Here is a 12,444-nt window from a genome sequence, read left to right as displayed (position 1 = left end):
TCTTATTTATTTTATTTTCTACTTATTTATTTTCTTTTTATTTATCTATTTATTTATATTTTTATTTTCATTTTTCTTCTCTTAAAGGTTTTCCTTACTTTTCCATTCTTCAGTAATGACGCCCGTTACGAAAGAAGAAATACAAGCAGTCGAATTGCCATCCCTCAAATTAATTTCAAACAACTCCAAGTGTATTTTTTTCTGTACTAAGAATAATTTGAGCGTGCACGTGTATTAAACCTGTTGTGTGACTCGAGGTGTCATCCTTGTGATGTATGTTTGCAATTAAAAAGAATATGCTACTAATTAATTTTGATGGGCGAGCATGCTGTCCGTGTAAAAGTGTGTGTGTGTGTGTGTGTGTGTGTGTGTGTGTGTGTGTGTGTGTGTGTGTGTGTGTGTGTGTCACGTGTGGTGTGAACTATGTAATATTATAAAGGGAAGAATGTTGAAATAACGCATTTATTTATTACACAAACTTTTAATGGAGCTTTTGAATATTCAGTCGTGTAATGGGAAGAAAATGCGATTTCTATATATATATATATATATATATATATATATATATATATATATATATATATATATATATATATATATATATATATATATATATATATATATATATATATATATATACGATGCTAAAATTTGAATGGTCGTTCGGTTTTCGAGATTGGTCAGACTAGAGAATAAGCAGAAGAGGGAGGAAGAGGAAGAGGAGCAGCGGGAGGAACAGGAAGAGGTAATGAAATGAAAGACAAAACACTAATAAGAAGTTCCATGAACATCTGGTAGCATTGTGCAAAAAACAGTTGGAGTCGAAGAGAACTGTTGTGTAGCCAGGTAAAGGGGACCGGGATGGGCGGGGATGGCATTACCTGTGCCTGAGTGCATGGGTGAGGTAGAGTAAGGTGCGAGGGAGCAGGGCGCGGTGTGTTCACTGGTCGCCTAACTCCACCAACACCGTCTGTCACAATATTGGGGTTGGGAGTAGATGGGTCGTACGAACTTTCCTCCTCTGTTTTCTCCCTGACACATGCCAGCCTGTCTAGCCTCCCTCCCTCCCACCCTCACTCCCTCCCAAGTCTCGCTCACATCTTTTTCACCAATTTCTCCTCTGGCTGCGGTGACACCTCTTCTTTGGTGTGTGTGTGTGTGTGTGTGTGTGTGTGTGTGTGTGTGTGTGTGTGTGTGTGTGTGTGTGTGTGTGTGTGTGTGAGAGAGAGAGAGAGAGAGAGAGAGAGAGAGAGAGAGAGAGAGAGAGAGAGAGAGAGAGAGAGAGAGAGAGAGAGAGAGAGAGAGAGAGAGAGAGAGAGAGAGAGAGAGAGAGAGAGAGAGAGAGAGAGATATTGTGCGTATGTGTGTGTACACTTTTAGGTTCGAAAGTGCGCTCACGGAAGCGTATGTTTTTGCTTCATCGATTTTCACACACACACACACACACACACACACACACACACACACACACACACACACACACACACACACACACACACACACACACACACACACAACCTGTCATTCTTCAAAGGTAAGAGGAAACTACTCTTTTTATCTGTCTTCCTGGACTTGACGCTCATTTGTTTCCTAGCTCACCCGCTCCTCGTGGCCACACTGCAAGATCAGTGGAGATAGAATCAGAGAGAGAGAGAGAGAGAGAGAGAGAGAGAGAGAGAGAGAGAGAGAGAGAGAGAGAGAGAGAGAGAGAGAGAGAGAGAGAGAGAGAGAGAGAGAGAGAGAGAGAGAGAGAGAGAGAGAGAGAGAGAGAGAGAGAGAGAGAGATATATTGTGCGTATGTGTGTGTACACTTTTAGGTTCGAAAGTGCGCTCACGGAAGCGTATGTTTTTGCTTCATCGATTCACACACACACACACACACACACACACACACACACACACACACACACACACACACACACACACACACACACACACACACACACACACACACACACGTCGTCCACTGCGCCAACCTGTCATTCTTCAAAGGTAAGAGGAAACTACTCTTTTATCTGTCTTCCTGGACTTGACGCTCATTTGTTTCCTAGCTCACCCGCCCCTCGTGGCCACACTGCAAGATCAGTGGAGATAGAATCAGAGAGAGAGAGAGAGAGAGAGAGAGAGAGAGAGAGAGAGAGAGAGAGAGAGAGAGAGAGAGAGAGAGAGAGAGAGAGAGAGAGAGAGAGAGAGAGAGAGAGAGAGAGAGAGAGAGAGAGAGAGAGAGAGAGAGAGAGAGAGAGAGAAGTGATACAGAACATCATAGATAAGTTTAGAAAATAGTTGAAGAGGAACAAGCAACAAGCCTAGTTTTGTGCCGGGGCAGCAGAAGGAAGCAGTGTCAGTAGAGCATAGCAGCGAGGAGGCGCTCTCGTCAATGTGAAGGGGTTAGAATCAGGTGAAGCAGGAATGTGAAAGGTACTCTGGCTGAGGCTGAGGATTGATTAAGTTTACCAGTCGTCTTCACACAAAAGGAGAAAGAGTAGGAGGAAGAGAAGGGGTAGGAAGTGGTGAAGGAGGAGGAGGAGGAGGAGGAGGAAGAGGAGGATGGCGTTCGTTGTTGTGGTGGCAGATTGAATAGCGAGACTCCTCTGGTATCCCAAGGCACATTCACATTGCGGGCCAAGGACACAGTCTGCTTGGGCTTTTATCGTGTAAGGCAAGGTAGTGACAGCACTTCCTGTGCGCTCCATCCATTCACCAACTCGCCAGATTGGAGTGCACCGGAGCAAAGACACCAAGTGTATCATTATACCTTTACCTTTAATTTTTCGTCTATTTACATTGGAGTATCGGTGTATGCGTGGCGAGGCTGGTGTGCTGGGTGGGCGGGAGAGGTGGAGGGTGGAGGGTGCAGGGGGGAAAGTGTGCTGAGATTTGTAGCCGCTGCCGTAAATTTGCTGTGCTGTGTGTGGAAGTGCTGACAGTCTGGGTTATCTACCGGCTGGAAGTGAGCTCAGTCAGTCAGTCAGTCGTGTATAATATGTATTATCCGTTTGATTCCGTTAGTTGTAGTTGCCAGGATTGAGATTGGGATAAAAGTGCCTCGGCCAAGACAACAAAAGTAACAAGAAGTACGTACTAAAACTATTAATATTTTTCCTCCTCTCGTTCCTTTTCCTGATCCTCCATCTCCTCCTCCTCCTCCATCTCACTACTACTGCTGCTGCTGCTGCTGCTGCTGCTGCTGCTGCTGCTGTTGCTGCTGCTGCTGCTGCTGCTGCTGCTACTACTACTACTACTACTACTACTACTACTACTACTACTACTACTACTACTACTACTACTACTACTACTACTACTACTACTACTACTACTACTACTACCGCTACTGCTACTATTACTGCTGCTGCTGCTGCTGCTGCTGCTGCTGCTGCTGCTGCTGCTGCTGGTACTACTACTACAGCTATCCCCACCGCCATTATTACCGCTAATACTACTCGTACAAATCATAAACAGCTACAATGGTAACAATGGCAATGGTAGAAATGACATTTACGTATCAGTATAAGGCAAAGTATTTAGATGAAGGGGATAAGCAAGGCTCACCCTTCCTTTGGGCACCGCTGCTGTTACCGCTCCTCTCATTTGGTCCCCTCAAGACCCTGGTGGCGGCAGCTAAGCGTCCCCTCCGCCACGACAATCAGGATAATGGCTGGATAACCACGTAGGGAAGGTAATTGACTTTTTCAATTTCGTTGACTCACTTTACGTTTCCCCTCGTCTTCTCGTTTACTGCATGTCCGTCTTTGTGTGTTAATGTGTGTGTGTGTGTGTGTGTGTGTGTGTGTGTGCTCAGTTAAAAGACTTGTATTTTATTTCATTTGATTGATGGGTTGCAGTTTTACGTATACGGAAACTCTTACATGTTCCTTTTGCATAATGTCTAGATTAATCGTATCAAGGTTATAGTCTTTTTTTCGCCAGCGTACTTCAATTTTCCTTTATCTACTCGTGTATGTAACTGCCGTATATCTTTGTATTATTTATAGCACCTTGAAGTCGTCTTTTGAAGGGAGGGTGTGAGATGAAGTGTTATTCCTTTCTTGGGAGTCATATCAGTGGGTGTCTGTCTCCCTCTCCCCACTCTTCCCCCTCGCCCGCCCACCCATACGCCTGCAGCTCCTCGTCCAGGTCGTGTTGCGTGTATATATTTCATTCTTCACCCACCTGGCGCCCCTCATGTTGTCCATGCCTCACCTGCAACTCTTGTCAGGCTGCCACGGATATTGCTTTTCTTCAACTCTTCTTTTCCTCCCTCAAAGATTTTCTCTCCTTTACTCGGTGGAGGCAGTTTTTCTTCCGCGGCGCGCATACTTTCATCTTATGGTCCAAGTTCAGTTGTTTGTATGTATAGCGGCCTAAATGGAGTGCGGCCTGGCGTTTCACTGTACGAAGCCCTGCTGGTGACTTGATGTTTGTAAAGGTGATTATTAGTTTGGTTTCCTTTACTGTAACCTGGTAATTTGATGCTGCTGCCCGTGATGAATTATTCTAGGAAATGCAATTCACCTTGATATATATATATATATATATATATATATATATATATATATATATATATATATATATATATATATATATATATATATATATATATATATATATATATACATTTTTTTTTTTCATTTATAGATAAAAGTTTGTTTCCACGAAAGAAAACTGGCGTAATTTTCTACCTTTCTCTTTGCATCCATGATCTATTTTTTTTTTTTTTTCATAATACAAGTGTTGTTGCCCATCAGTATCTTGTCAGAAACTCTAGAACCTCTTGCATCAGTTATTAACGCGGGACAAAGACTTCCCCAACTCTCCCATCATATCTTCTTGTCTGTCTTTTAGTTTGACCACAACAAAGGTCTTCCATCAACATCTTTATTTCCTTGTCTACCATTCGCCTGTCTTGTAATCTGGAAGTCATTCTGTCAACCTGACTATCAGTTTGTGTGGCGTGTTGCATGACCTGCACATCTCTAATTTCTTTCCCTGGTCATGTCTGGAATATTTAAAATTTAAACTTTCCATATCTACCTCATGCTTGTCACGATGTTTGAGCGCTCATAAGATTTCATTTTAAAAGATTGGCACTCCTCGTCAAATAAATTACATAATTACCTATATTATCGTTCGTAATGCATTCATGCTTTAGGGTACGGTTAAAATGTTGAGACTATGAAAGACACTTTTATATTACTCAGAATTTTATTACTTTGTCTTTCATTCTTCTCTGAAATGCACACCGTCCTTCCTCGATACGGTTCATACATCATGATGGAATTTTCATCACATTATGTACATAGCATTTGCGTAGATGTTCCGCCGAGTCATTAGGGAGCTTTTAAAGAATATTAGGCGAATTTAGTATGTACAGGGATGATAGATGAACAGTGGTATGTAAGTTTTATACAGGGACTGCCACATCTAGGCCTACTGGCTTCTTGCAACATACGTTTGTTCTTATATTCTTATGTTCTCTGCATTTCCTCTTCTAACTCTCCCTCTTTGTTTCTGCTGCGTTGCTCCTGCTGTTGCTGGAATGGCATAGATGGTGCTTCCATCTCTCTGACTCCAGCATTCCCATTCCTTCTCTGGTTACGAGGTGAATATCCGAAGTTGTAAGACACGAGGCAATAGTGGCATTAAACACTGTGTCTAATGCTGTTGTGAGAGAGAGAGAGAGAGAGAGAGAGAGAGAGAGAGAGAGAGAGAGAGAGAGAGAGAGAGAGAGAGAGAGAGAGAGAGAGAGAGAAATTGGGTGACCTTTCGGCAGGTCATCACCATTGAGTGCTAACATGCACTATATCTTTTTAATGGATCGAAGGTTCACAAGGTTAAGCCAGAACTGCTTTACCTGCCTTCGTTTATAATGTGTTTTGATTATGTATCACAACTTGTACTCCTTATCCATACTAAGTAACATGGAGAAAAATCAGGATTATTTCCCGTCATCGTGTATAATGGGTTTTCATTGTGTACCACTAGTACTCCTTATCCAGACTAAGTGGCATGTGAAAAATAAAATAAAATAAAATAAAAAAATCAAAAGGTGTGTTTTCGCCCGGGATCGAACCGGGGACCTTGCGCGTGTGAGGCGCACGTGATAACCACTACACTACGAAAACGATACAAATCAATGTTTTCACTGTTGTCCAATTCTTTGCTAACAGAGTAGTAACACTGAGGGTTACTTTTGACTTTTCTAGGCTACAAGTATGCAAGTGCTTGTAATACAAGTGACAAAAAAGTTGTAGGTGAAAGGGAAATAATATATTTAGCGACGAAAAAAAGAAAAGAAACGAAGCTATTTAAAGAATTTTAGTCTAAGATCATCATAAATTATGAAGTCCACATCTTCATGTAAGTTAATGAGAGGATATAAGGAAACAGGACTGGAAATTTACGCATAACAGTTACCAGTTATCTCCGAATTATCGTGTTCTTGAAGTTGAATGCAATAGGAAATATGAACGGATTACAAGTTCTCGCGTAAGACTGTAATATCAACCTCACATCATCATATTATAAATTGATGAGAGGAAATCGAAAAACAGCACTGGAAATTTAAATATAACAGGTACCAGTTACCTCCGAATTGCTATATTCTTGATGGGGAATGTAATATATCACACTGAGTATTATAGCTCGCGTCAAGGACTTATTCAGAGGCTTATTTCTGGAACACTCGCGTCGTACATATAATAGTTGACTTAGATTTTGAACAGTATTCCAATGCACGACTGATGCTGGCAGGTTGTTCCTGTTTCTGGCATCATCACTCGTAAATAAATATTAGGAGGAATCCATATGTATCTGTCAGTATTTGCTGGTGTGTTATCCTTCTGGTGATGTAGTATCGAATGTGTGTCTGTGTGTGTGTGTGTGTGTGTGTGTACACGAGGGGAGAGAGAGAGAGAGAGAGAGAGAGAGAGAGAGAGAGAGAGAGAGAGAGAGAGGAGAGAGAGAGAGAGAGAGAGAGAGAGAGAGAGAGAGAGAATTACACATAGAAGTAGTTACATTTCGTATGATCACACATTCTACAAGATACACTTAAAAATCTATGTATTTCTTATTGTAGACACATCAAGGAAGTTTTACCTGAGTTGAGAAGCAGATCATTATATATTTAACAAAATCAATAGTTATCACAATAATTTGATAGTAAATAATAGTATAGTGTCCTGGAGTCGGTGGTTCCTGTGGTGACGGTGTGGTCATGATGCAGTGCCGCCGAAAATGCCTCACTATTACATCACTGCCGTAGGATAACTGAACCATAATCGCGACCAACGTTAAGGGTTTATAATTATTTGATAATTGTTCTACAGGATAATAAGGAATACTTTGACCTTAGCTGTGTATCTTCGGAAAATATTAAAAAAACTTCAACATTAGGCCAACAGATTTTTAGGATACATGTAATTACATTGGATAATCATTTTCAGGATAGAGATGAATACTTCGGTCATAATTGAGTGTCGTATCCACCGAGAAACACTCCACTATTACATCACTGTCGTATAATAACTGAGCAATAATCGCCAGAACGATCAGGGACATAATTACGTTGATAATAGTTCTTCAGGATGGTTGTGCATACTTTGGTCATAATTGTGTATCTTATCCGAATAAACGAGACCAAAATAGAGGCACGTGTGGAATAAACCTTTAACGAGGCTGTCTAGGCGTGAATCTCTCCTTTAAAGAGTATAATTAATAGCTTTCTTTTGCGCGTTTAATTAACTGATTAATACCTGACAGTCATTTTATTAGGAAGCAAATTTTCAATGGCAGGATGAAGAGTTTGGAAAATTATAAGAAATAATTTACCTTCAGCAGCGATCGCGTTCCTTCCTCAGCACGCTTGCCTCGCCAACTGTCCTGGAGTTCTTTTATTTTTTTTATTTCATATTTATCACTAAGCATATGAATTGATAAGACATAGCATGGTAGAAAAAAATGTCTTATGATTTGGACACTGTAGCGATATTATTTAACTAATGTAAAGGTTTGGCCAATGGTGTAGCAAAGCACAGGACGAAGCAGTAGTTGTGCTTTAACGTTTCGGCAAAGTCTTCCTCGGAGAGAATGAGACACGAGGCTATATGCTGCACTCTATACCTTTATCGTCACTATTTCTTTCTCTATGTACAGTCGGAATCAAAAGTCGAGAAACCTTTCACGTTCACTGTGGTTTGTGTTTTCAATCAGTCTCAAGTCCTTCGATCTCCTGAGAATCTATCAGTTGCCAGGTTTTGTGAAGAGATTTCGCCAAGGTGTTCCTCAGAAGGAATGAGATACGAGACTATCAACTGTAATGTATATGTTTGCGTCACAGCTCCTTTTAAGTAACCTGTCATCCACGTTTATTGTGGTTTGTTTTCACTCAAGTCATTCGCAAGTTCTTTGATCTTTGAATCTGTCAGTTATCAGGTTTCGTGAGAAGACTGTCAGCAGATCATAAGAGTTAAGATTGAGTAAAAACGTTAAATGCATCGGAAGTGATTATGGTATGTTGCTCGACCCATGTGCATTCCAATTTTACCACAGCCAATTAGACCTCAGATGATCTCCAGGTCAGAACATCTACTACTTCCTTCCTGTTTTTTACCTTGACGCTCCACCTCCCCTCGCCATTCACACCGTTCAAACCTCGTCGTTACCTCAATATTGTAATACTAATGTATTGCTGGAATGTATTATCTCTTTATAACATCCTGCTGACTTATTTAATGGGGGCACTTCGCTCCCTTTTCTCCCCGACCGTCTTTGTTTACTTGAAGAAAGAGGAATCACATAAACTTCGTGGTATCCATCGGTTGTATTTATCTTTATTTGGTTGTGGAAAAAAAATTATTTATTTTCTAAAACCTTCCACCACTTTATTTTGTTTTGTTACACATTTAGATTAACGTTCTGACATTCTTACATGCGGTGTGTGTGTGTGTTTGTGTGTGTTTGTGTGTGTGTGTGTGTGTGCGTGCGTGCGTGAGTGCGTGCGTTGCGTGCGTGCGTGCGTGCGTGCGTGCGTGCGTGTGTGTGTGTGTGTGTGTGTGTGTGTGTGTGTGTGTGTGTGTGTGGTGTGTGTGTGTGTGTGTGTGTGTGTGTGTGTGTGTGTGTGTGTGTGTTTCTCTGTGCTCTTGATGCTGTGAATGCTGCCGTTCTTTCCGTACATTTTATTCTCTAAAGACTTTCTTCATATCAGTCATAAAAGGAAACATTTCACGAACAATTCCACACGTTCTAAGAAGTTGCATTCATTGTCTTATTTTCATCTCCTTGCTTCAAGAACATTATTATTTTCTTTATTAATAATATATCACGTACCTTAAGGTCATAGATTAAACCAGGTCTCAGTGTTGTACTGTGTATATGCTATAAACAGAATGAAGAAGAGCTCGGTAATGAGTCGCTGGATCTGTGACTTATTTTTTTCTCCCTAGAGTGGAGTAATTTTAATTTTGTTTATGCAGAAACGCATCTCCACCCACCTACTTGAGATTACGCGCAGTCTGGTGAAAACCATTGCTTTGTATCTTCTGCTTTGCTTTTTGTTCGCTATGTTTTTGTATTCATTTTTGACATCAAGCTGTACGCAGATATTATTGTTTGATACGCGAGAGATATACGTTGTAAGTGGTTAAATTCATTCCATTTCATCTCTGTGTTGTAAGAATATGAACTGGATTAATTTTGTTCATTCAGCAGCGCACGTCAGTTACAGGTGGGCTGGTACGAATTCATATTGCTTTAATTATTGTTTCCTGAAGGCTTTATTAGAAGTGATGTTTTTTGACAGCAACGACTTATTTGAAAAGGAAGTAGAATGTGAAGTATTGCACTGGAATCCTGCTGACTGATGACTAACTGTGCATTCATTATTTTCTGGTATAAATGTACTAAAAATATATACTACTACTATATAAATATATACTACTACTACTACTACTACTACTACTACTACTACTACTACTACTACTACTACTACTACTACTACTACTACTACCACCACCACCCTCTCAACCTCTCAGTTGATAGATTACATCTAAATTGACCTTCCCAGTCTTAACAGTATATTTGGAAAAAGTGTTTGTTACAAATACTCCTTACTTTCCAAGGCAACATAATGTAGGTCTTGTTTGATTACTGAGGGAAGTAGAGATGGTGTATTCTCCACAATAGATGCCTTCACACCATTACCGGCTCGGGTTGACCATCAATACCCTTAAGATATTTTGTAGATGTACACGGGTTTAACAACGTATAGAAAAGCAAAGGTGATATTGAGAGAGAGTGATAACTTAAACTGTATCTCAGGTGGTTTCCTTGAGCTGTTAATGTGCAGTAAGGGTTGTGAATATGTTTGAAAGAACGGATTTTTTATTTATTTATTTTTTTTTTCACACTAGAGGAGGTATGTGTGGGTGGTTGTATATACCTGAGAACTTGAGACAGATATAATTCTGATATAATTTTAATTTTCTTGACTTGTTAGACTAATAATTTCCATGTTAATAATGTGATGCAGAGGTGAAAGACTGGCCATTCATTACATGTAAAATGAATAAATAAATAAACAAACACCAGCACATTTCATTCTTCATTTCTTCATTAATGTTTCGCTTTGACTGTTTTTTTCTCATCTCCTATAAATAATCTTCAGGTGAAATATAAAATGCTCAGCACCTTGGCTTGTATCAGGGAGCATTTTATTTCTGCATGGACAAGCCGCGGCCGTACGCCCTCCGTCTCGTCCCCGCCTCATTATTGTTTGCAGTAAGGATGAGGTCTCCGGGGAAAATTAATGATCCCGTTAATGACACCGTTCATTTCTCTTCATCTTCCTTTAATATTTCGCACCCACCCGCTCGCCTTCCGCTTGCTTTTAAGGATCGAAATTTTCCTTCGTGTCCGCTTCTTCTCCGTATTTTTTTTCTATTTTTTAATTTGCGTTTTCCTCTAATCATGTCCTTCGTTTTCTTCCGTAATTAAAATGTCCTTGGGGGTCACTTCGTAATTGTCGCTATTGTCTTGTGTGTGTGTGTGTGTGTGTGTGTGTGTGTGTGTGTGTGTGTGTGTCCCTGTCCGTCCATCCGTCCTTCCATCCATCCATTCATCACTCTGTCTCAGTCACGATCCATCCAAGGCCAGATAAGGAGACCGTCTTGCCTTTATCAGCGTGTGGGTCTCTTCAGTAAGGAGGAAGAGGAGCAGGAAGAAGAGGTAGGAGCTGCAGAAGACAAGTGAAGGAAAGAGAGGACGAGGAAGGAGAGATGGTGGTGAAGCATAAATTGAAGGGGGAGAAGAGGAAAAAGTAAATAAGAGGATGGGCTGGAGAAGGAGGAGGAGAAGGGACTAATATTCAGGTCGGCCTAAGTGTGCCTCCTGCAGCTGGGGTGAGTGGCGGAAAGTGTAGGTGAAGTAGGGGGTGAAGGGATGGGAGGACGAAGAAGAGGAGAGGGAGAGGGGAGAGGGTAGCAGTGCTGTTGGGATATGGTGGGAGAGGTGATGGTGGTGGTGGTGGTGGTGGCAGCTTGAGGTGTACGCCAGTAACGGTTGTAGAGAAGAGAGAGAGAGAGAGAGAGAGAGAGAGAGAGAGAGAGAGAGAGGAGAGAGAGAGAGAGAGAGAGAGAAATATGTTATCACTTGATCATATATATATATGTGTATATATATGTAAAAAAGAAAAAGGCGTTTCTAGAGAATTAGGGAATGAGGAGAGAGAGAGAGAGAGAGAGAGAGAGAGAGAGAGAGAGAGAGAGAGAGAGAGAGAGAGAGAGAGAGAGAGCGCTCCTGTTCTCCGAATTCTTGTCGGAGCTAAATTCTACCATTTATTTATATAAGATTGGTTTCTTAAGAGGAAGTGGTTAAATATAGAGCCTAAGAAATTTACTGGAAATCTTTGCAGAGATAATAGCTTTAGTAGTTGCGTGTGAAGATTAAATTATTATGAAGATGAATATTCATCAATACGTCAATTTGCGGGTTTTTTTTTTTTTACCCTTTTTTTTTTTTTTTTTTTTTTTTTGTGTGTGTGTGTGTGTGTGTGTGTGTGTGTGTGTGTGTGTGTGTGTGTGTGTGTGTGTGTGTGTGTGTGTGTGTGTGTGTGTGTTTCATAAATCACGACACCAAGAGAGAGAGAGAGAGAGAGAGAGAGAGAGAGAGAGAGAGAGAGAGAGAGAGAGAGAGAGAGAGAGAGAGAGAGTGTGAGTGGTGAGTGAGTGAGTGAGTGAGTGAGTGAGTGAGTGAGTGAGTGTTTGTTCGTTCGTTCAAGACCGAGCGGCGAGGCTCATCAGTGGTGCCGGGCAAGAGCCATGTCCCCACAGCCTCCAGCATCGCATAAGCGTGGCGGTCCTCACCGTGATGTTTAAAATAACACATCAGGGAGTGCCTCATCTGGAAGCGCTCCGACAGCCACTTCGTCGGGCCCAGATTGCCACCAGGGCA

The 12,444-nt window shown here is 41.2% G+C and overlaps 1 long non-coding RNA gene and 1 other non-coding gene across 3 annotated transcripts in view; one reads left to right on the top strand and one right to left on the bottom strand.

The window, feature by feature from the left end:
* The window catches only part of LOC135108254 (uncharacterized), a 195,219-nt gene that overhangs the window by 80,208 nt on the left and 102,567 nt on the right, over nucleotides 1-12,444 (top strand). The gene's annotated exons all lie outside the window — the stretch shown is intronic.
* Nucleotides 6,050-6,122, bottom strand: Trnav-cac (transfer RNA valine (anticodon CAC)). Its single transcript has one exon. It is a non-coding gene; the product is annotated as a tRNA-Val (tRNA).

The sequence above is a fragment of the Scylla paramamosain genome, chromosome 17, assembly GCF_035594125.1.
Source record: "Scylla paramamosain isolate STU-SP2022 chromosome 17, ASM3559412v1, whole genome shotgun sequence".
Lineage (NCBI taxonomy): Eukaryota > Metazoa > Arthropoda > Malacostraca > Decapoda > Portunidae > Scylla > Scylla paramamosain.
Note: the sequence above shows the minus strand (reverse complement) of the source record. Positions and strands in the feature narration are given on the sequence as shown.